Source organism: Cherax quadricarinatus, chromosome 78 (assembly GCF_038502225.1).
Source record: "Cherax quadricarinatus isolate ZL_2023a chromosome 78, ASM3850222v1, whole genome shotgun sequence".
Classification (NCBI taxonomy): domain Eukaryota; kingdom Metazoa; phylum Arthropoda; class Malacostraca; order Decapoda; family Parastacidae; genus Cherax; species Cherax quadricarinatus.
The window spans coordinates 7,841,885-7,865,580 of NC_091369.1; the positions used below are offsets into that span (position 1 = coordinate 7,841,885).

The window sequence follows — 23,696 nt, forward strand, 5'->3', positions numbered from 1 at the left end:
TAATAAGTATGGATGTTTTGTATGGTGAGTAGGTTGAGTGTTTTGAATATTGGTGGAGTGTGCTGCCTATACTGAGAATTTGTTATCATTCTAACTGCAGCCTTTTGTTGGGTAATTAGTGGTCTGAGATGGTTAGTTGTTGTTGAGCCCCATGCACAAATTCCATAGGTGAGATAGGGGTACATAAGAGAGTGATATAGGGCCAGGAGGGCTGACTGTGGAACATAGTACCGTATCTTCGATAGTATGCCTACAGTCTTGGAAATTTTCTTAGAAATTTGATGTATATGTGTATGAAATTTGAGTCTATTATCGAGGTGGATTCCTAAGAATTTTCCCTCTGTTAGCTTTGTGATAGGTGATCCGTTTATCGTTATGTTAAGAGGTACATCTGTAGCTCTGCTACCAAACTGAATGAAGTAGGTTTTGTCAATGTTTAGTGTAAGTTTGTTAGTCCTCATCCAGGTAGATATTTTCTGTAATTCGGTGTTTACAGTATTGGCTAGCGTGACTGGGCTCGGGTGGGAGAAGACGTATGTGGTGTCATCTGCAAAAAGTGTGGGTTTGAGTAATTGCGAAGCATTTGGTAGGTCATTTATGTATAGGAGAAAGAGAAGAGGGCCAAGGACACTTCCCTGTGGGACACCAACTGTAATTGGTTGTGCAGAAGAGCTTGCCCCATTTGCGTACACATATTGGCTTCTGTTGCTGAGGTAAGACTTGAGGTAGTTGAGGGAGTGCCCTCTTATACCATAGTGTGACAATTTTACGTGGAGCAAGTCATGGTCAACTGTATCAAAAGCTTTACGTAAGTCAATGAAGATCCCCAGTGGGACTTCTTTTTTCTCTATTGCAGTGTATATATGTTCTAGCATGTGTATAATAGCATCATTAGTATTTTTATTAGGCCATAAACACTCACACAATCACATTTCCAACAGTCTATATACAATACATCCTTCTTACCTCACATTATACCATAACCTCTGCCTGATTTAATAAAGATCAACATTGGGCGTCACATAGCAACAATAGAAGCTTCTTGTGAACACTGTGTTGCATTTTGTGTTGACGTTTTGTTGGGATAAAGAAAACGGGAGGTGGGAGTCGGACAACGAAAGGGAGACTAAAACTTTCTTTCTTTCCCTTGAGACTCTGACGACTAGGGAATATTCATGATGCTGGGATATATTGTGGGAGTGTGGGGGGAGTGTGTGAGTGTGAGGGAGAGTGTGTGAGTGTGAGGGAGAGTGTGTGAGTGTGAGGGAGAGTGTGTGAGTGTGAGGGAGAGTGTGTGAGTGTGAGGGAGTGTGTGAGTGTGAAGGAGAGTGTGGGTGAGTGTGTGATTGTGAGGGAGAGTGTGGGGGAATGTGTGTGTGGGGGAGTGTGGGGGAGGAGTGTGTGTATATATGTATGTGTGTGTGTGTGTGTGTGTTTGGAAGTGTGTGAATTTGAGAGGATATGGGAGTGTGTGGGGGGAGTGTGTGAGTGTGTATGGGGAAGTGTGGGAATATGTGTGTGCTCACTTATATGTGGTTGCAGGGGTTGAGCCATAGCTCCTGGCCCCGCCTCTTTGCTAGGTCCACTCTCTCCCTGTTCCATGAGCTTTATCATACCTCTTCTTAAAGCTATGTATGGATCCTGCCTCCACTACTGCACTTCCACTTCCTGACAACACAAAGGCTGAAGAAATACTTCCTAATATTCCTATGATTCATCTGATTTGTTAACTTACAGTTGTGACCCCATGTTGCTGTGTCACATCTCCTAAAACATTCTGACCCTGTCCACCTTGTCAATTCTTCTCAGTATTTTATATGTCGTAATCATGTCTCCTCTATCCTTCCTGTGTGTGTGTAGAAGTGTAAATTTATATTAAAAAATGTCCTCACCAATCATTCTCACTGTAACATTAACTACCAATCATTCTCACTGTAACATTAACTACCAATCATTCTCACTGTAATATTAACTACCAATCATTCTCACTGTAATATTAACCACCAATCATTCTCACTAATATTAACTACCAATCATTCTCACTGTAATATTAACTACCAATCATTCTCACTGTAATATTAACCACCAATCATTCTCACTGTAACATTAACTACCAATCATTCTCACTGTAATATTAACTACCAATCATTCTCACTGTAATATTAACTACCAATCATTCTCACTGTAATATTAACCACCAATCATTCTCACTGTAACATTAACTACCAATCATTCTCACTGTAATATTAACTACCAATCATTCTCACTGTAATATTAACTACCAATCATTCTCACTGTAATATTAACTACCAATCATTCTCACTGTAATATTAACTACCAATCATTCTCACTGTAATATTAACCACCAATCATTCTCACTGTAATATTAACTACCAATCATTCTCACTGTAATATTAACTACCAATCATTCTCACTAAAATATTAACTACCAATCATTCTCACTGTAATATTAACTACCAATCATTCTCACTGTAATATTAACCACCAATCATTCTCACTGTAATATTAACTACCAATCATTCTCACTAAAATATTAACTACCAATCATTCTCACTGAAATACGTAATAAAAGGCCTGTAAGGCTTCAAATTTCCTATTCACCATTTCTTCATATTTATAATTATCCAGTTTCGCTATTTTCTTATTGTCTTTGTTTCTCATTGTCAACACTAAGATCAACATTACACATCCTTGAGATGTGTTTCTTGTGTATGTTAGTGAGAAACAGATGCGAGAAGCTGCAGTGAGAGAGATGAGGGAGGCTGCAGTGAGGAAGATGAGAGAGACATCAGTGAGGGAGATGAGAAAGACTGCAGTGAGAGATGAGACAGCAGTGAGAGACGAGAGAGGCTGCAGTGAGAGAGATGAGAGAGATATCAGTGAGAGAGATGAGAGAGGCTGCGACAAATAGTGTTATTGGAACTCTGATTAATTATCTGACACAACGTGGACCACAAAGTCGATACTTCATGTGTTACTACCTAGTGTGTTAGTGGGAGGGAGGCAGGGAGAAAGTGATGGAGGGAGCAAGGAAGGGAGGAAGAATAGGGAGAGGAAGTGGAAGGTAAGAAGACTCAGATATTATATTATATGCAAGAGGTGGCGTATTCTACCTTAGTTTGTTAAGGTGTCAGTACGTCAGGTTAAAGACACTTGGTTCAGTATAATAGGCATTTTGTTGTCTAAGAAGTTTTACAGTAAGTGGGATGGATCAATTCGTCAATATGTTACGATGAAGGTGTTGACAGCAAGAAAAATGAAGTAAGGGAGACTCACTCTCTCTCTCTCTCTCTCTCTCTCTCTCTCTCTCTCTCTCTCTCTCTCTCTCTCTCTCTCTCTCTCTCTCTCTCTCTCTCTCTCTCTCTCTCTCTCTCTCTTTTACACACACACACAGGGACACAAAGGTTAGAAGTGCAAGAGCATGGAAGACATACAGGAAACAAAGGACACAGGGGAAACAGAAAAGCCAGCAGCATAGTTGGAAATAAATACATATGGGTAAGAAGAGAGATTGAACAACAGTTTGAGAATGGCACGGCATGGCAAGCCAGATCTGAGCCAGAGTTGTTTCACAGTCACATCGGAAAGAAGGCAGATGTGAAGGACCAGGTGATACAGCTGGAGAAGGAAGGTGGAGAGCTCACTAGGAGTGACTAGAAAGTCTGTAAAAAACTGAACATAAGGTTTAGGGAGGTATTCTAAGTGGAATCACGAACGCTGCAATAGAGTCATAGAGACAGAGTGCACCAACGAGTGCTGGGCACAACACATACACCAGATGAGGCGAGAAACTACTGACTGAACTAGGTTAGGTTATTTAAGGTTTGTCAGAAAAGAGGATAAGTGTTTCCTGACGCGGGTCTTAGTCATATGATGACCTACAACCGGCGCTTTTGGTCATCTGACCGATGCCTTCCACTGGCTAGCCAGTCCACCCCTTTAAAAATTATGGTTAGAACTCATTGTTCCTAGTAAGTGAGCTAGATGCCTAGACAGATAATATTTTTCGATGATCTTCAACAAATCTGGAAAAACGTGAATGTAGTCCCAATATATAATATTGGGAAGAGACAAGTAGCTGTAAACTACAATCCTGGGTCACTCATATGCATGGTTTGTGAGGTTTGAAGATCATCAGGAGAAGCATAGTGGAGCACCTGGACAGGAGTGGAGTCGTGCAGAATAACCAGCATGGTTTTAGAGATGGTAAATTCTGTCTCACAGATCTGCTGGTGTTCTATGATAAGATCACAGAAGAGAGGCGGGAGAGAGAAGGGTGGTTAGATTGCTCCTACTACTGCTGCTACTGCTACTAGTGCTACTACTACTACTACTACTGTTGTTGTTGCTGCTGCTGCTTCTGATGCTGCTGCTGCTGCTGCTGCTGCTGCAGCTGCTGCTGCTGCCGCTGCTGCCGCTGCCGCTGCTGCTGCCGCTGCTGCTGCTGCTGCTGCTGCTGCTGCTGCTGCTGCTGCTGCTGCTGCTGCTGCCGCTGCCGCTGCTGCTGCCGCTGCTGCTGCTGCTGCCGCTGCCGCTGCTGCTGCTGCTGCTGCCGCTGCTGCTGCTCCTGCTGCTGCTGCTGCCGCTGCTGCTGCTGCTGCTGTTGCTGCTGCTGCTGCTGCTGCTGCTGCCGCTGCCGGTGCTGCTGCTGCTGCCGCTGCTGCTGCTGCTGCTGCTGCCGCTGCCGCTGCTGCCGCTGCTGCTGCTGCTGCTGCCGCTGCTGGTGTACAAGAACCGCCACCTCAGTGTTGTGCTAGACGGCAGTGAGGCAGGAGGTGAGAGAGAGAGCGAGTGGAGGCATAATTTACCTGGCAGCTGATCTCTGGCTCTCACTCTCTCTCACCTGTGGCACCCCTCTCACCTCGTCACCCACGGCACCACACGCCGCAGTGCCACACACACACACAGTGCCACCGGTGCAAGGAAAAACAATCTCAATAAACACAAGAAACTCAAAACGTGAAATATGGTGTTATGATTCTCAGGTGAAAACTCCAGTGAGTGATTGTGAAGGTGGAGGCTTTGAGGGAGACAAATGGCCTCGCGGGTACTAAAAGGCTCTTGTTCCATCCCTACGGAGGCAAGAGGAGGAGGAAGAGAGGTCCCCCACCTCCTGGTGATGCTCTGACACCACCTACACCACCAGTCTAGTAGGTTCAACAACACTGTTGCAACACACTCATTGCATTGCAACATCTCAAGGCGGATCTAGACGGTGTAGAGAATAGAGCCAGTTGCTTCTGTTTTTCTGCAACGTGACGTTTCGCCCTACATAGAGCTTTATCGACGTCTATCGTAGACTACGTCGTCGTTAAGTCTGTCAAAGACTTTGATAGAGCTTTATCAAGTCTATCAGACTAAATAGACTTTTATTTAATGTATGTCAAGCTAAATATATCTTCTCTATGTCTGTGTATTCGACAAAGCTCTAGATAGAGCAAAACATAGTTTGATAAAGCTATACAGAGAGTGAAACAAAACTTAATAAAGCTCTACACACAGAGCGAAACAAGACTTGATAAAGCTCTATACAGAGCGAAACGAGACTTGATAAGGCTCTACACAGAGCGAAACAAGATTTGATAAAGCTCTACACAGAGCAAAACAAGACTTGATAAAGCTCTACACAGAGCGAAGCAAGACTTGATAAAGCTCTACACAGAGCGAAGCAAGACTTGATAAAGCTCTACACAGAGCAAAACAAGACTTGATAAAGCTCTACACAGAGCGAAGCAAGACTTGATAAAGCTCTACACAGAGCGAAGCAAGACTTGATAAAGCTCTACACAGAGCAAAACAAGACTTGATAAAGCTCTACACAGAGCGAAACAAGACTTGATAAAGCTCTACACAGAGCGAAACAAGACTTGATAAAGCTCTACACAGAGCGAAACGTCCCAATCAAAGCTTAGCTAGAGCTGCATACTTCCACATTAAGCGTTATATTACCTTTTTGTAGAGAGGGAAGGTGACGGCGCCCACCAAGCAAAGGGGTGAGGGCGAAACGTGCAAGGGGTGAGGGCGAAACGTGCAAAGGTTGAGGGCGAAACATGCAATGGGTGAGGGCGAAACGTGCAAGGGGCGAGGGCGAAACGTGCAAGGGTGAGTGTGAAACGTGCAAGGGGTGAGGGTGAAAGGTGCAAAGGGTGAGGGCGAAACGTGCAAAGGGTGAGGGTGAAACGTGCAAGGGGTGAGGGTGAAACGTGCAAGGGGTGAGGGCGAAACGTTCAGGACTCATCTCCTAGTTTTAAAGCATCTCCATGCGGGTTTGTGTGCTCCAATAGTCTGCCAAAGTACTCCTGTTACCAGATGAATTTTCGGCTTTTTTTTTAAATTATAGGCCGTGAGTAAGTCTGTGTGCTACGAGTAAGTCTGTGTGCTACGAGTAAGTCTGTGTGCTACGTATAGGCCGTGAATAAGTCTGTGTGCTACGAGTAAGTCTGTGTGCTACGAGTAAGTCTGTGTGCTACGTATAGGCCGTGAATCAGTCTGTGTGCTACGAGTAAGTCTGTGTGCTACGTATAGGCCGTGAGTAAGTCTGTGTGCTACGTATAGGCCGTGAGTAAGTCTGTGTGCTACGAGTAAGTCTGTGTGCTACGTATAGGCCGTGAATAAGTCTGTGTGCTACGTATAGGCCGTGAGTAAGTCTGTGTGCTACGTATAGGCCGTGAGTAAGTCTGTGTGCTACGTATAGGCCGTGAGTAAGTCTGTGTGCTACGTATAGGCCGTGAATAAGTCTGTGTGCTACGTATAGGCCGTGAATAAGTCTGTGTGCTACGTATAGGCCGTGAATAAGTCTGTGTGCTACGAGTAAGTCTGTGTGCTACGAGTAAGTCTGTGTGCTACGAGTAAGTCTGTGTGCTACGAGTAAGTCTTTGTGCTACGTATAGGCCGTGAATCAGTCTGTGTGCTACGAGTAAGTCTGTGTGCTACGTATAGGCCGTGAGTAAGTCTGTGTGCTACGTATAGGCCGTGAGTAAGTCTGTGTGCTACGTATAGGCCGTGAGTAAGTCTGTGTGCTACGTATAGGCCGTGAGTAAGTCTGTGTGCTACGTATAGGCCGTGAGTAAGTCTGTGTGCTACGTATAGGCCGTGAATAAGTCTGTGTGCTACGTATAGGCCGTGAGTAAGTCTGTGTGCTACGTATAGGCCGTGAGTAAGTCTGTGTGCTACGAGTAAGTCTGTGTGCAACGTATAGGCCGTGAGTAAGTCTGTGTGCAACGTATAGCCCGTGAGTAAGTCTGTGTGCTACGAGTAAGTCTGTGTGCTACGTATAGGCCGTGAATAAGTCTGTGTGCTACGTATAGGCCGTGAGTAAATCTGTGTGCTACGTATAGGCCGTAGGCTCTAAATAAAATATTTTTGGCCTGTCTGTGCTTTTCGTTTCATTTTTGTTTCGGCAGTAATATCTGTCACCTTTATCCAGTCCTAGCAGTGACCACCTGGCTAGTCCTAGCAGTGACCACCTGGCTAGTCCTAGCAGTGACCACCTGGCTAGTCCTAGCAGTGACCACCTGGCTAGTCCTAGCAGTGACCACCTGGCTAGTCCTAGCAGTGACCACCTGGCTAGTCCTAGCAGTGACCACCTGGCTAGTACTAGCAGTGACTACCTGGGTAGTCCTAGAAGTGACTACCTAGCTAGTTCTAGCAATGATCACCTAGCTAGTCCTAGCACTGATCACCTAGCTAGTCCTAGCAGTGACCACCTAGCTAGTCCTAGTAATGGCCACCTAGCTAGTCCTAGCAGTGACCACCTAGCTAGTTCTAGCAGTGACCACCTAGCTAGTCCTAGTAATGGCCACCTAGCTTGTCCTAGCAGTAACCACCTAGCTAGTCCTAACAGTGACCACCTAGCTAGTCCTAGCAGTGACCATCTGGCTGGTTCCAGCGGTGACCACCTAGCTAGTCCTAGCAATGGCCACCTAGCTAGTCCTAGCAGTGACCATCCAGCTAGTTCTAGCAGTGACCACCTAGCTAGTCCTAATAATAGCCACCTAGCCTGTCCTAGCAGTGACGACCTAGCTAGTCCTAACAGTGACCATCTGGCAAGTTCTAGCAGTGTCCACCTAGCCAGTCCTAGCAGTGACCACCTAGCTAGCCCTAGCAGTGACTACCTAGCTAGTCCTAGCAGTGACCACCTAGCCAGTCCTAGCAGTGACCACCTAGCCAGTCCTAGCAGTGACCACCTAGCTAGTTTTATCAGTGACCACCTAGCCAGTCCTAGCAGTGACCACCTAGCCAGTCCTAGCAGTGACCACCTAGCTAGTCCTAGCAGTGACCACCTAGCTAGTCCTAGCAGTGACCACCTAGCCAGTCCTAGCAGTGACCACCTAGCTAGTTCTAGCAGTGACCACCTAGCTAGTCCTAGCAATGGCCACCTAGCTAGTCCTAGCAGTGACCACCCAGCTAGTTCTAGCAGTGACCACCTAGCTAGTCCTAATAATGGCCACCTAGCCTGTCCTAGCAGTGACGACCTAGCTAGTCCTAACAGTGACCATCTGGGTAGTTCTAGCAGTGTCCACCTAGCCAGTCCTAGCAGTGACCACCTAGCTAGACCTAGCAGTGACCACCTAGCTAGTCCTAGCAGTGACCGCCTAGCCAGTCCTAGCAGTGACCACTTAGCTAGTCCTAGCAGTGACCACCTAGCAAGTCCTAGCAGTGACCACCTAGCCAGTCCTAGCAGTGACCACTTAGCTAGTTTTAGAAGTGACCACCTAGCTAGTCCTAGTAGTGGCCACCTAGCTAGACCTAGCAGTGACCACCTAGCTAGTTCTAGCAGTGACCGCCTAGCAAGTCCTAGCAGTGACCACCTAGCTAGTCCTAGCAGTGACCACCTAGCTAGTTCTAGCAGTGACCACCTAGCAAGTCCTAGCAGTGATCACCTAGCTAGTCCTAGTAATGGCCACCTAGCTAGTCCTAGCAGTGACCACCTAGCTAGTTCTAGCAGTGACCACCTAGCAAGTCCTAGCAGTGACCACCTAGCTAGTCATAGCAGTGACCACCTAGCAAGTCCTAGCAGTGACCACCTAGCAAGTCCTAGCAGTGACCACCTAGCAGTGACCACCTAGCTAGTTCTAGCATTGACCACCTAGCAAGTTCTAGCAGTGACCACCTAGCTAGTTCTAGCAGTGACCACCTAGCAAGTTCTAGCAGTGACCACCTAGCTAGTTCTAGCAGTGACCACCTAGCTAGTTCTAGCAGTGACCACCTAGCAAGTTCTAGCAGTGACCACCTAGCTAGTTCTAGCAGTGACCACATAGCAAGTTCTAGCAGTGACCACCTAGCTAGTTCTGGCAGTGACCACCTAGCTAGTTCTAGCAGTGACCACCTAGCTAGTTCTAGCAGTGACCACCTAGCTAGTTCTAGCAGTGACCACCTAGCAAGTTCTAGCAGTGACCACCTAGCTAGTTCTAGCAGTGACCACCTAGCTAGTTCTAGCAGTGACCACCTAGCTAGTTCTAGCAGTGACCACCTAGCTAGTTCTAGCAGTGACCACCTAGCTAGTTCTAGCAGTGACCACCTAGCAAGTTCTAGCAGTGACCACCTAGCTAGTTCTAGCAGTGACCACCTAGCTAGTTCTAGCAGTGACCACCTAGCAAGTTCTAGCAGTGACCACCTAGCAAATTCTAGCAGTGACCACCTAGCAAGTTCTAGCAGTGACCACCTAGCTAGTTCTAGCAGTGACTACCTAGCTAGTCCTATTTTACGCAAACGTAAACAAATTTAATGTAAAACGTAAATTTCTTGTTAAACGTAAATTAACTCTTGTTTACACCCACTGTTTACCCTCAGTGATCTGTGCTATTTACAGTCAGTGATCTTTGTCATTTACACCCACTGATGTCAGGTATTTACACCCACTGATAACAGGTATTTACACCCACTGATGTCAGGTATTTACACCCACTGATAACAGGTATTTACACCCACTGATGTCAGGTATTTACACCCACTGATATCAGGTATTTACACCCACTGATAATAGGTATTTACACCCACTGATAACAGGTATTTACACCCACTGATAACAGGTATTTACACCCACTGATATTAGGTATTTACACCCACTGATAACAGGTATTTACACCCACTGATAACAGGTATTTACACCCACTGATGTCAGGTATTTACACCCACTGATATCAGGTATTTACACCCACTGATATCAGGTATTTACACCCACTGATAACAGGTATTTACACCCACTGATATTAGGTATTTACACCCACTGATAACAGGTATTTACACCCACTGATATTAGGTATTTACATCCACTGTTGTCAGCTATTTACACCCACTGATGTCAGGTATATACATCCACTGATGTCAGGTATATACATCCACTGATGTCAGGTATATACATCCACTGATGTCAGGTATATACACCCACTGATGTCAGGTATATACATCCACTGATGTCAGGTATTTACACCCACTGATGTCAGGTATTTACACCCACTGATGTCAGGTATTTACACCCACTGATGTCAGGTATTTACACCCACTGATGTCAGGTATTTACATCCACTGATGTCAGGTATATACATCCACTGATGTCAGGTATTTACACCCACTGATGTCAGGTATTTACACCCACTGATGTCAGGTATTTACATCCGCTGATGTCAGGTATTTACACCCACTGATGTCAGGTATTTACATCCACTGATGTCAGGTATTTACACCCACTGATGTCAGGTATTTACATCCGCTGATGTCAGGTATTTACACCCACTTATGTCAGGTATTTACACCCACTGATGTCAGGTATTCACATCCGCTGATGTCAGGTATTTACACCCACTGATGTCATTTATTTACATCCACTGATGTCAGGTATTTACACCCACTGATGTCAGGTATTTACATCAGCTGATGTCAGGTATTTACACCCACTGATGTCAGGTATTTACACCCACTGATGTCAGGTATTTACATCCGCTGATGTCAGGTATTTACACCCACTGATATCAGGTATTTACATCCACTGATGTCAGGTATTTACACCCACTGATGTCAGGTATTTACATCCGCTGATGTCAGGTATTTACACCCACTGATGTCAGGTATTTACACCTACTGATGTCAGGTATTTACATCCGCTGATGTCAGGTATTTACACCCACTGATGTCAGGTATTTACATCCACTGATGTCAGGTATTTACACCCACTGATGTCAGGTATTTACATCCGCTGATGTCAGGTATTTACACCCACTGATGTCAGGTATTTACACCCACTGATGTCAGGTATTTACATCCGCTGATGTCAGGTATTTACACCCACTGATGTCAGGTATTTACACCCACTGATGTCAGGTATTTACACCCACTGATGTCAGGTATTTACATCCGCTGATGTCAGGTATTTACACCCACTGATGTCAGGTATTTACACTCACTGATGTCAGGTATTTACATCCGCTGATGTCAGGTATTTACACCCACTGATGTCAGGTATTTACACCCACTGATGTCAGGTATTTACACCCACTGATGTCAGGTATTTACATCCGCTGATGTCAGGTATTTACACCCACTGATGTCAGGTATTTACACCCACTGATGTCAGGTATTTACACCCACTGATGTCAGGTATTTACACCCACTGATGTCAGGTATTTACACCCACTGATGTCAGGTATTTACACCCACTGATGTCAGGTATTTACACCCACTGATGTCAGGTATTTACACCCACTGATGTCAGGTATTTACACCCACTGATGTCAGGTATTTACATCCGCTGATGTCAGGTATTTACACCCACTGATGTCAGGTATTTACACCCACTGATGTCAGGTATTTACATCCGCTGATGTCAGGTATTTACACCCACTGATGTCAGGTATTTACATCCACTGATGTCAGGTATTTACACCCACTGATGTCAGGTATTTACATCCGCTGATGTCAGGTATTTACACCCACTGATGTCAGGTATTTACACCCACTGATGTCAGGTATTTACATCCGCTGATGTCAGGTATTTACACCCACTGATGTCAGGTATTTACACCCACTGATGTCAGGTATTTACATCCGCTGATGTCAGGTATTTATACCTACTGATTTCTTTCACTTACCCTGGTTGGTTAATTAGATGTGTGTGTACTCACCTAGTTGTACTCACCTAGTTGAGGTTGCAGGGGTCGAGTCCTAGCTCCTGGCCCCGCCTCTTCACTGGTCGCTACTAGGTCACTCTCCCTGAGCCGTGAGCTTTATCATACCTCTGCTTAAAGCTATGTATGGATCCTGCCTCCACTACATCGCTTCCCAAACTATTCCACTTACTGACTACTCTGTGGCTGAAGAAATACTTCCTAACATACCTGTGATTCGTCTGTGTCTTCAACTTCCAACTGTGTCCCCTTGTTGCTGTGTCCCATCTCTGGAATATCCTGTCTTTGTCCACCTTGTCAATTCCTCTCAGTATTATGTATGTCGTTATCATGTCCCCCCCTATCTCTCCTCTCCTCCAGTGTCGTCAGGTCGATTTCCCTTAACCTCTCCTCGTAGGACATACCTCTTAGCTCTGGGACTAGTCTTGTTGCAAACCTTTGCACTTTCTTTAGTTTCTTTACATGCTTGGCTAGGTGTGGGTTCCAAACTGGTGCCGCATACTCCAATATGGGCCTAACGTACACGGTGTACAGGGTCCTGAATGATTCCTTATTAAGATGTCGGAATGTTGTTCTGAGGTTTGCTAGGCGCCCATATGCTGCAGCAGTTATTTGGTTGACGTGCGCCTCAGGAGATGTGCCTGGTGTGTGTGTGTGTGTGTGTGTGTGTGTGTGTGTGTGTGTGTGTGTGTGTACTCACCTAATTGTAGTTGCAGGGGTCGACTCACAGCTCCTGGCTCCGCCTCTTGGCTGGTCGCTACTAGGTCTACTCTCTCCCTCCTCCTTGAGTTTTAACGTACCTCTTCTTAAAGCTAAGTATGGATCCTGCCTCCATTACATCACTTTCCAGATTGTTCCGCTTCCTGACAACTCTATGACTGAAGAAATACTTCCTAACATCCCTATGACCCATCTATGTTTTCAACTTTCAGTTCTGACCCCTTGTTGCTGTGTCCCATCTCTGAAAAATTCTGTCCCAATCCACCTTGCCAGTCCCTCTCAATATTTTATATGTCGTTATCATGTTCCCCATATCCCTCCTGTTCTCCACTGTTGTCAGGTTGATTTCCCTTAACCTCTACTCGTAGGACAAGCCCTTTAACTATGGGACTACTCTTGTTGCAAACCTTTGCACTTTCTCTAATTTCTTGACGTGCTTGACCAAGTGTGGCTTCCATACTGGTGCTTCATACTCCAATATGGGCCTGACCAACACGGTGTACAGAGTCTTGTAGCCAAAGTGTCGAAGCGCTATTCTTAGGTTTGCCAGGCACCCATATGCTGCAGCAGTTATTTGGTTGATATGTACCTCAGGAGATGTGCTCGGTATGATTCTCTCCCCAAAATCCTTTTTCCTGAGTGAGGTTTGCAGCTTTTGCTCCCCTAGCCTGTACTCTGTCTGCAGTCTTCTTTGACCCTTCCCAATTTTCATGATTTTGCACTTGGTGGGGTTAAACTCCAGGAGCCAGTTTTCCAGATACCTTTGTAGTCCTGCTTGATCGTCATCCGATTCAATTCTCCTCATTAGCTTCACATCGTCTGCAAACAGGGACACCTCTGAATGTATTCCTTCCGTCATGTCATTCACATATACCAGAAACAGCACCGGTCCTAATGACCCTTGTGGAGCCCCATTCGTCACAGGCGCTCGCTTCACCTCGTCACATACCATCACTTGTTGTTTCCTTCCTGTCAGGCATTCTCTGATCAATTGCAATGCCTTACCTGTTATTCCTACCTGCTCCTCTAGCTCTTGCATTAATCTCTTGAGGGGAACTGTGTTAAAAACCTTATTACAGTCCAAGAAAATGCAGTCTACCCATCCCTCTCTCTCCTATATTACTTCTGTCACCTTGTTGTAAAACTCCAGTAGGTTTGTAACACAAAAATTTCCCTTCCCTGAAACCGTGATGGTTGTCATTTATAAGTTCATTCCTTCTAGGTGCTCCACCAGTCTTTTTCTGATAAGCTTCTCCATGACTTTACTTACAATACATGCCAGTGACACGGTCTGTACTTTAATGATACCTGTCTCACATTTTTTCTTAAATATTGGTACTACATTTGCTGTCTTCCACACCTCAGGTAGTCGCCCTGTTTCGATAGATGTGTTGAAAATTGTTGTTAGTGGCGCACACAGCCCCTCTGCTCCCTCCCTCAGGACCCACGGAGAGATGTTCGGTCCCACCGCCTTTGAGGTATCTAGTTCACTTAGCAGCCTCTTCACCTCCGTCTCGGTTGTGTGAAGTGTGTCCGGCACTTGTTGGTGTACCCCACCATTCCGGTTTGCTGGAGTCTTTTCTGTCTCCACTGAAAATGTTCCTTAAATCTCGTGTTTAGTTCTTCACATACTTCTGTATCGTTTCTTGTGATCTTCCAACCTTCCTTCCTCAGCCTGATTACCTGGTATCTGTTGTTTTCTTCCTGATGTGGCTGTACAACAGCTTTGGGACAGTTTTGACTTTCGATGCTATGTCATTTTCATATTGCCGCTGGGCCTCCCTCCTGGATAGTTTCAAATTTAGGTTGGATATATACATGAGTGAGAGGGGTTGGATTTGAGTGGGACTTGCACAAGAGTAAATAGAATTATTAAAGCGTATTGCTTGGGCAGCGCTTATTCTGTTAGTGGGTTGGATTTGTGAAGGACCTGCCTAATATGGGCCAACAGGCCTACTGCCGTGTTCCTCCTTTCTCATGTTCTTATAAGGGGATATTACCAACAGACTCCTGGCTGTCTTCAAGAAGGCACTGGACAGGCACCTAAAGTCAGTACCTGACCAGCCGGGCTGTGGTTCGTACGTCGGTTTACGTGCGGCCAGCAGCACCAACCTGGTTGATCAGGCCCTGATCCACTCCTAGGCCTAGTCATGGACCGGGCTGCGGGGGTGTTGACCCCCGAAACCCCTTCCAGGTATACTCCAGGTTTATAAACAAAATTGCTTATTCAGTCAACCTTTAAATCGTTGTTTGAACAACGTAAACCAACTTATAAACCATTTAAAACCTGACCCAGCTAAACCACTTTACCATCATATGAAAGCCAACGCACGTCGGCTTTGTCTATCACACGGTAAACAACATCTATCACACGGTAAGAAATGTCAACCACGCAGTAAACAACATCTATCGCACAGTAAACAAACAAGCAATATCTATCACTATTGACGTGAACCAAGCTTAATTACCCTCCCCTGGGTGCTATTAACATGTACCAAGCTTAATTACCCTCCCCTGGGTGCTATTAACATGTACCAAGCTTAATTACCCTCCCCTGGGTGCTACCCTCCCCTGGGTGCTATTAACATGTACCAAGCTTAATTACCCTCCCCTGGGTGCTATTAACATGTACCAAGCTTAATTACCCTCCCCTGGGTGCTATTAACATGTACCAAGCTTAATTACCCTCCCCTGGGTGCTATTAACATGTACCAAGCTTAATTACCCTCCCCTGGGTGCTATTAACATGTACCAAGCTTAATTACCCTCCCCTGGGTGCTATTAACATGTACCAAGCTTAATTACCCTCCCCTGGGTGCTATTAACATGTACCAAGCTTAATTACCCTCCCCTGGGTGCTATTAACATGTACCAAGCTTAATTACCCTCCCCTGGGTGCTATTAACATGTACCAAGCATAATTACCCTCCCCTGGGTGCTATTAACATGTACCAAGCATAATTACCCTCCCCTGGGTGCTATTAACATGTACCAAGCTTAATTACCCTCCCCTGGGTGCTATTAACATGTACCAAGCTTAATTACCCTCCCCTGGGTACTATTAACATGTACCAAGCTTAATTACCCTCCCCTGGGTGCTATTAACATGTACCAAGCTTAATTACCCTCCCCTGGGTGCTATTAACATGTACCAAGCTTAATTACCCTCCCCTGGGTGCTATTAACATGTACCAAGCTTAATTACCCTCCCCTGGGTGCTATTAACATGTACCAAGCTTAATTACCCTCCCCTGGGTGCTATTAACATGTACCAAGCTTAATTACCCTCCCCTGGGTGCTATTAACATGTACCAAGCTTAATTACCCTCCCCTGGGTGCTATTAACATGTACCAAGCTTAATTACCCTCCCCTGGGTGCTATTAACATGTACCAAGCATAATTACCCTTTCCTGGGTGCTATTAACATGTACCAAGATTAATTACCCTCCCCTTGTTGCTATTAACATGTACCAAGCATAATTACCCTTTCCTGGGTGCTATTAACATGTACCAAGCTTAATTACCCTCCCCTGGGTGCTATTAACATGTACCAAGCTTAATTACCCTCCCCTGGGTGCTATTAACATGTACCAAGCTTAATTACCCTCCCCTGGGTGCTATTAACATGTACCAAGCTTAATTACCCTCCCCTGGGTGCTATTAACATGTACCAAGCATAATTACTCTTCCCTGGGTGCGATTAACATGTACCAAGCTTAATTACCTTTCCCTTGGTACTATTAACACGTACCAAGCATTATTACTCTTCCCTGTGCGCTATTAACATGTACCAAGCATAATTACCCTCCCCTTGGTACTATTAACATGTACCAAGCATAATTACCCTCCCCTTGGTACTATTAACATGTACCAAGCATAATTACCCTCCCCTTGGTACTATTAACATGTACCAAGCATAATTACCCTCCCCTTGGTACTATTAACATGTACCAAGCATAATTACCCTCCCCTTGGTACTATTAACATGTACCAAGCATAATTACCCTCCCCTTGGTACTATTAACATGTACCAAGCATAATTACCCTCCCCTTGGTACTATTAACATGTACCAAGCATAATTACCCTCCCCTTGGTACTATTAACATGTACCAAGCATAATTACCCTCCCCTTGGTACTATTAACATGTACCAAGCATAATTACCCTCCCCTTGGTACTATTAACATGTACCAAGCATAATTACCCTCCCCTTGGTACTATTAACATGTACCAAGCATAATTGCCCTCCCCTTGGTACTATTAACATGTACCAAGCATAATTACCCTCCCCTTGGTAATATTAACATGTACCAAGCATAATTACCCTCCCCTTGGTACTATTAACATGTACCAAGCATAATTACCCTCCCCTTGGTACTATTAACATGTACCAAGCATAATTACCCTCCCCTTGGTACTATTAACATGTACCAAGCATAATTACCCTCCCCTTGGTACTATTAACATGTACCAAGCATAATTACCCTCCCCTTGGTACTATTAACATGTACCAAGCATAATTACCCTCCCCTTGGTACTATTGACATGTACCAAGCTTAATTACCCTCCCCTTGGTACTATTGACATGTACCAAGCATAATTACCCTCCCCTTGGTACTATTGACATGTACCAAGCATAATTACCCTCCCCTTGGTACTATTGACATGTACCAAGCATAATTACCCTCCCCTTGGTACTATTGACATGTACCAAGCATAATTACCCTCCCCTTGGTACTATTAACATGTACCAAGCATAATTACCCTCCCCTTGGTACTGTTAACATGTACCAAGCATAATTACCCTCCCCTTGGTACTGTTAACATGTACCAAGCATAATTACCCTCCCCTTGGTACTATTAACATGTACCAAGCATAATTACCCTCCCCTTGGTACTATTAACATGTACCAAGCATAATTACCCTCCCCTTGGTACTATTAACATGTACCAAGCATAATTACCCTCCCCTTAGTACTATTAACATGTACCAAGCATAATTACCCTCCCCTTGGTACTATTAACATGTACCAAGCATAATTACCCTCCCCTTGGTACTATTAACATGTACCAAGCATAATTACCCTCCCCTTGGTACTATTAACATGTACCAAGCATAATTACCCTCCCCTTGGTACTATTAACATGTACCAAGCATAATTACCCTCCCCTTGGTACTATTAACATGTACCAAGCATAATTACCCTCCCCTTGGTACTACTAACATGTACCAAGCATAATTACCCTCCCCTTGGTACTATTGACATGTACCAAGCATAATTACCCTCCCCTTGGTACTATTGACATGTACCAAGCATAATTACCCTCCCCTTGGTACTATTGACATGTACCAAGCATAATTACCCTCCCCTTGGTACTATTAACATGTACCAAGCATAATTACCCTCCCCTTGGTACTATTAACATGTACCAAGCATAATTACCCTCCCCTTGGTACTATTAACATGTACCAAGCATAATTACCCTCCCCTTGGTACTATTAACATGTACCAAGCATAATTACCCTACCCTTGGTACTATTAAAATGTACCAAGCATAATTACCCTCCCCTTGGTACTATTAACATGTACCAAGCATAATTACCCTCCCCTTGGTACTATTAACATGTACCAAGCATAATTACCCTCCCCTTGGTACTATTAACATGTACCAAGCATAATTACCCTCCCCTTGGTACTATTAACATGTACCAAGCATAATTACCCTCCCCTTGGTACTATTGACATGTACCAAGCATAATTACCCTCCCCTTGGTACTATTGACATGTACCAAGCATAATTACCCTCCCCTTGGTACTATTGACATGTACCAAGCATAATTACCCTCCCCTTGGTACTATTGACATGTACCAAGCATAATTACCCTCCCCTTGGTACTATTGACATGTACCAAGCATAATTACCCTCCCCTTGGTACTGTTAACATGTACCAAGCATAATTACCCTCCCCTTGGTACTGTTAACATGTACCAAGCATAATTACCCTCCCCTTGGTACTGTTAACATGTACCAAGCATAATTACCCTCCCCTTGGTACTATTAACATGTACCAAGCATAATTACCCTCCCCTTGGTACTATTAACATGTACCAAGCATAATTACCCTCCCCTTGGTACTATTAACATGTACCAAGCATAATTACCCTCCCCTTGGTACTATTAACATGTACCAAGCATAATTACCCTCCCCTTGGTACTATTAACATGTACCAAGCATAATTACCCTCCCCTTGGTACTGTTAACATGTACCAAGCATAATTACCCTCCCCTTGGTACTGTTAACATGTACCAAGCATAATTACCCTCCCCTTGGTACTATTAACATGTACCAAGCATAATTACCCTCCCCTTGGTACTATTAACATGTACCAAGCATAATTACCCTCCCCTTGGTACTATTAACATGTACCAAGCATAATTTAAAACTGACATGTTTGTATCAACACAGAGGTGACCCCCTACAATAGTGCCTGACCCAGCAAGACGACACACACTCCAGCAACGCCCAGCAAGACGACACACACTCCAGCAACACCCAGCAAGACGACACACACTCCAGCAACACCCAGCAAGACGACACACACACTCCAGCAACACCCAGCAAGACGACACACACTCCAGCAACACCCAGCAAGACGACACACATTTCAGCAACACCCAGCAAGACGACACACACTCCAGCAACACCCAGCAAGACGACACACACTCCAGCAACACCCAGCAAGACGACACACACTCCAGCAACACCCAGCAAGACGACACACACTCCAGCAACACCCAGCAAGACGACACACACTCCAGCAATACCCAGGAAGACGAGACACACTCCAGCAACACCCAGCAAGACGACACACACTTCAGCAACACCCAGCAAGACGACACACACTTCAGCAACACCCAGCAAGACGACACACACTCCAGCAACACCCAGCAAGACGACACGCTCCAGCAACACCCAGCAAGACGACACGCTCCAGCAACACCCAGCAAGACGACAAGACGACACACACTCCAGCAACACCCACGACGACACACAATACAGCAACACCCAGCAAGACGACACGCTCCAGCAACACCCAGCAAGACGACACGCTCCAGCAACATCCAGCAAGACGACACGCTCCAGCAACACCCAGCAAGACGACACGCTCCAGCAACACCCAGCAAGACGACACGCTCCAGCAACACCCAGCAAGACGACACGCTCCAGCAACACCTCGACATACAACATAAACACACTCACTTCCATTCACTTTTATCTAATCCGGTCACACAAGCCTGCTGGGTGCTCAAGCCCCTAGCACACGAAGCCTTCTTTATCATCTACCCAAAACCCTTCCTCGGGAAAAAGGCTTTATGCTCTCTCTTAGTTATCCTATTCTGCTCCATCCTCTCTAAAAGGCTAAACCACCTGAACAATTCCTGTTATCTCCTATAAATTATACCTCTGGCAATCCCACACTTTAAATTTCTTTGCTGTTAATTCTCTGCATAATATTCACACCTCACATTGCTCTCAGATATAACATGTTCAGTACCTCCAGGCTCCTCGTCGCTGCAACGTTTAAACACCATATTTCACACTCATATAAAAGTATTGGTACCACCATATTTTCTCTGGTACACTCAGCTTATTACCTCCATAGATAAATTTCTTAGCACAGTTGTTTGAACATAACAGCCTTGTTTTACCTTCTTGTATTCTGTAGTTCACCACGTTCATTTTAACCCACTCATAAACACCTTCACTACACCTTCACTGCCTCCAAAATTCCTTACACTCTCATGGCCAATATTTCATTGCTTATATTTTTATTACTCTCATCACCTTGTTATTTCGTAAGTTCAATTATAATATCCTAGTGTTACATATCGTCCCACATCCCTCCACCAACCTTCGTAACTTGTCTTCAGAACCTCTCATAAGCACAGCGTCATCAGCAAAAATCAACAATTACAAGTGTCACTTATTATTATCTTTATCTTATTTTTCAACATTTCTCCCCAACACCTCAGCGATAACTACTTTCATAACAACATCCAGAAATATTTTAAACAACTATTGTGACCTTACTGAATTATTTGAATTATTCAAGACCTACTTTTCCTGCAAAATAATCTCCCTTCTCCTGCACAACCTGATTATATATATATATATATATATATATATATATATATATATATATATATATATATATATATATATATATATATATATATATATATATATACAGAACAACCATTGTGAAAAATAGTTAAATTCCGATCGCTTTCTCTCATTATCACATTATATTGGTAATTATATCATACTCTTCTTGTTATGTTGTATGTCACCTTTATCTTTTATTTGTCTCTTCCTTTTTATCTTCTGCTCCCTCTTCTCCTTCCGTTTCTTGGTCTGTATTCCTTTTCATCCTCTGCTCCTTCTTTCCGTGATGTTACCAGATAGTATGTAGTGTAGTAATACATTACTCAGTATTATATACAGTCACGTTATCGCTCTATCTGTATACTTCCTTATACTATCTTTATTTTCAGTCCTAGTCAGTACTCTCTCTCTCTCTCTCTCTCTCTCTCTCCAGTTCGACATAGTAAGCTACGCACTGCGGCACAGTAACACCTCTCTATCCCTCTGACTCAACACTTTAATTATCTTCAACTCACTAGTTTCTTTGCCTCTTTATATATATATATATATATATATATATATATATATATATATATATATATATATATATATATATATATATATATATATATATACATATATATATATATATATATATATATATATATATATATATATATATATATATATAATATATATATATGTATGTGTATTAGTAAGGGTCAGGATGCTTAAAATACGAGCGTAAATATTTGTGTGTGTGATATTAGTTTCAGTGCGAGAACTTGAGAATGTTTCTTGTGGTCGGCTTGAAACTTTCGATAAAACTTTTGGAGTGGATTGTGAATGGTGCAAATTTTCGTTATGTTATTTTTTGTTATAACTGTGTGTTAGAAATTTCAAAGAAAAGTTTATTGGTGAGGGTTACACACACACACACACACACACACACACACACACACACACACACACACACACACACACATACACACACATACACACACACACACACACACACATACACACACACACACACATACACACACACATACACACACACACACATACACACACACACACACACACACACACACACACACACACACACACACACACACACACACACACACACACACACACACACACACACACACATGAAAGCATCATAAAAGCAATAGAAGAAGACGACATGACCCAGCTGGAAAATTTTCGGAGAATAGGGGGGTTCGTAAAAAAAAGGACCCGGTCAGTGAAAGTGACCTTCAAGGCAGAATCGACTCGGAACAGGATCCTGCAGAAGAAAGCACGATTAAGGGACATGCCGGCATACAGGAAGGTGTATCTCGACCGCGACAGAACACAAGAAGAAAGGCAGAAACTGAGAGAGATGGTACAAAGGCGAAACGAGGAAAAAGAGGGGATGGAGAAGACAGACAGGAGATCCCAGACACAGGAAGAAGATCAAATGCAACCTCCCTCACAACTTCCTATAGAAGCCTCCCAACCAGGTCAACCCCAGTGCAGCCAAACACTCTAAACCAAAACACCCATGCCACATCCAATGACCCCACCCACTGCATTACAAACTTCACCCCCACAGCAACCACCCATAGTTCCTTATCAGGTCTCCCACTTCCCCAACCCCAATACACCTCCCAGACCACAGTCTTAGAAAAGAAATTGAAGGTGTGGTATACAAATGCAGATGGAATAACAAATAAGTATGAGGAGTGGCACGAAAGAATCAAGGAGACATCCCCAGACATAATAGCACTCACAGAAACAAAACTCACCAGAATAATAACAGATTCAATCTTTCCACCCGGATATCAAATCCTCAGGAAAGACAAAGGGAGGAGAGGGGGAGGAGGAGTTGCACTGCTCATTAAAAACCATTGGGGTTTTGAGAAAATGTAAGGAATGTATGGCACGGGTGAAAGGGACTACTTAGTAGGAACAATCCAGTCTGAGGGACATAAGGTAATAATTGCAGTAATGTACAACCCACCACAGAACTGCAGGAGGCCAAGAGAAGAATACGATGAGAGCAACAGAGCAATGGTCGACACACTAGCCGAGGTGGCTAGGAGAGCACACATGGGGGGAGCAAAGTTACTAGTTATGGGTGATTTCAATCACAAGGAGATTGACTGGGAAAACCTGGAGCCCCATGGGGGTCCCGAAACATGGAGAGCCAAGATGATGGATGTGGTACCGGAAAACCTCATGCATCAACATGTTAGAGACACTACCAGAGAGAGAGGAGAGGATGAACCAGCAAGACTGGACCTTGTATTCACCTTGAGTAGTTCGGACATCGAGGATATCTTGTATGAAAGGCCCCTGGGAGCTAGTGATCATGTGGTTCTGTGCTTCGACTACATAGTTGAGCTCCAAGTGGAGAGAGTAGCAGGAATAGGGTGGGAAAAACCAAACTACAAAAGGGGGAACTACTCAGGCATGAGGAACTTCCTTCAAGAAATTCAGTGGGAGAGGGAACTGACAGGAAAATCAGTACAAGAAATGATGGACTATGTGGCAACAAAATGCAAGGAGGCAGAGGAGAGGTTTGTTCCCAAGGGAAACAGAAATAATGGGAAGAACAGAACGAGTCCTTGGTTCACCCAAAGGTGTAGGGAGGCAAAAACTAGGTGTACTAGAGAATGGAAAAGGTACAGAAGA

The 23,696-nt window shown here is 44.3% G+C and overlaps 1 protein-coding gene across 1 annotated transcript in view; it reads left to right on the top strand.

Annotated features, from left to right (window-relative positions):
• Positions 1–4,752: 4,752 nt before the first annotated feature.
• Positions 4,753–23,696, top strand: part of LOC128701659 (uncharacterized) — a 135,114-nt gene continuing 116,170 nt past the window's right edge. The window contains exon 1 of the mRNA XM_070101655.1: positions 4,753–5,171. The gene's annotated coding sequence lies outside the window, so the exon portion shown is untranslated. The remainder of the gene's footprint in view (positions 5,172–23,696) is intronic.